The sequence below is a fragment of the Helianthus annuus genome, chromosome 4 (assembly GCF_002127325.2).
Source record: "Helianthus annuus cultivar XRQ/B chromosome 4, HanXRQr2.0-SUNRISE, whole genome shotgun sequence".
In the NCBI taxonomy this organism is placed as follows: Eukaryota; Viridiplantae; Streptophyta; class Magnoliopsida; order Asterales; family Asteraceae; genus Helianthus; species Helianthus annuus.
In genome coordinates, this window is record NC_035436.2 from 206,702,546 (window position 1) to 206,705,298 (window position 2,753).

The window sequence follows — 2,753 nt, forward strand, 5'->3', positions numbered from 1 at the left end:
GCGACCATTTATTGCAACAAAAATATTATTGTGACTAATTTTGCAACCAAAATTAAATTTAGCTACCAAATTTGCGATTAAATCGTTTTTGCAACCTATTTGGTGACCAAACTTTAGTGACTGAACTTTTTGCAATCGACTTGGCAACAGAAGTGTTACCGATTGCAATTGCGACTGAATCTTTTTGTGACCAGATTTGCGATTGTTTGTAGCTAAATCACTAAAACATCCAAAACTCAATATGATGAACAAAACCAATAAAACTATAAATTTTATACATATTTTATACATATATTCTACACAGACTAAACCAAAAGATTCAACAAAGTAAACATATTATTGCTTTAACTTGTAATGAGATGTTTACAAAGTAGAAAGAGAATCATGAACCAAAATCAGTATTTAGGAACCTCTTTACATAAGTTACTACTTGGTCGCCTGGATTTGCATTTCATGAAGAACCCTATTAGCTTTCAACGATACTTGTGGTAGAGAACAGAAGAGCATTATACTGCATATTATATGATCTGCAATAGTGGCATTGTATCCTAATATGTAGAGAAAAATTTTCGTATGCCTAAATCAGTATTTAGAAACCTCTTTACATAAGCTGCTACATGGTCGCCTGGATTTGCATTTCATGAAGAACACTATTAGCTTTCAACAATACTTGTGGTAGAGAAAGAGAACAGAACGAGCATTATATTGCATATTATATGATCTGCAATAGTGGCATTATATCCTAGTATGTAGAGAAAAAATTTCGTATTGCCATTCCAGTCTGTTGGATTAAAACTGAACTATAACACTCAAGAAATATCACAAGTGATCTGAAGTGAAAGAAAACAGAAATGATTTTCGAATAGAAAGAGAAGAAAAGTAAAATGCTGGTGCTTTTATTCAATGTCATACCATGCCTTAAATAGGCTAACTTCCAACGTACACAAATGACTCAATCAAAGATACCTTTAGACTCTCCCTAATACCCGGACAAAACAAAGACCCATTATAAAACAAACAACCTAACTGAATACTACTGATTCAAACTCACGTGCATTCATGGACTCACATACTCTAGTTAGGCTATGACCCATTATTTGACCCATTAAACAAAACACTACTAACCCATTATTTGACCAACATAGGGAAAACACTTCTGACCCAATTAAGCCCACAACCTATGTCAAGATTATCCAACACAGTCATCCCATAGTATCTAAACCTGGAAATTAAACGGTTTAATTGAGTTACTTGATTAGCAGTGGGTCATAGGTTAAGAATAGTGTGTCGGTAGTTAGTAGGCGGTTATTTTCTTTTAAGCATTTCAATAGACAATATATATATGATATGGAAGATTACGAATTAGTCTTCTAAATCACCAAATGCTTCTTTTTCTTTGTGAATCGAATTAATCTCCTAAATTCTCTTGATGGTGACGCTGTGACGTGGCGAAGCTGACATATTTCTGTTGCTAAGATTCAAAGCTTTCCTCTTCATCCCTCCAAGTCTGCTTCGTGAAGATTGTAGCTCGGATTACGTTGGTGCTTCTGATTCCTTGGCTGTCATCGGTGAATTGTGCTTTTCGATTACGTCGGTGCTTCTGGTTCATTGGCGGTTGTCGGTTTAAATACACCAAACGCTTTCATAGTAGAACATCTTTATTCTTTGTTTAAATACATCAAACACACTTCAGAACACAATCAAATCCATATATAATATCCATTAGTAAAACAAAAATTTATGATAAACTTATAAAAATTATATCCCATAGATGCGCACTTGATATTGCTTTGAATTCTTTATCATATATCGTAACTTGCTTGAGCACTTGGGCTCAGTTCGAATTCAGTATTGATTTTTTTTCCATTTAGACCTGTTACATAGCTTGTAGTGCTTGGTCTCGGTTCAAAGTCTGCATTAAACGCTTTCTTACCATAGCTTGAAGCACTTGGTCTCGGTCCGAATTAAGTGTTGAAAACATCTTTTTTCCATTTAGACATGTTACATAGCTTGTAGCACATGGTCTCGGTTTAAAGTCTGCGACGAACGTTTTCTTATCATCTAGACCTGTTACATAGCTTGTAGCACTTGGTCTCGGTTCAGCATCGAACGCTTTCTTACCATCTAGACCAGTTACATAGCTTGAAGCACTTGATCTCGATTCAAAGTCCGTATTAAGAACATTGTTACCATTGAGCACGGCTACAAAACTTGTAGCACTTGCTCTTGGTTCAAATTTTGTATGAAAAGATTTCTTATCATTTAGATACGGCTACATAACTTGTAGCACTAGGTTTTAATTCAAAGTCTTTATGAAGACTTTTCCTGCCATTAAAGACCAACTACAAAAATTTTTAGCACTTTCTCAATGAAGAGTGTATATTGAAAATTTTCTTATCGGTTAGACCAGTTACTTGGTCTCTACTGAAATTTTATGTCAAAAATTTTCTTACAAGTTCGACCTGTTACATAGCTTGTGTGTTCTCGAGTCTCATTTAACAGGGGGAGTGGAAGGAAAATAAACTAAGAGAAGAAAAGGAAGTAAAAGACGTGACTTTTTCGTGTTCCGGACGAGTTTAATGAAAAGTAAAGGAAAAGAGAAGAAATCAAGCATTTTATGTGTTCCCGAGTTAGGAGGAAAAGAAAAGAAAATAACAGTTTTACCATTAGATATGAGGGCAATTTAGTATTAATAATATTTTCTCTCCTAATCTCTCTAATTTGGGAGGATGAATATATGAACAAATTTTCTT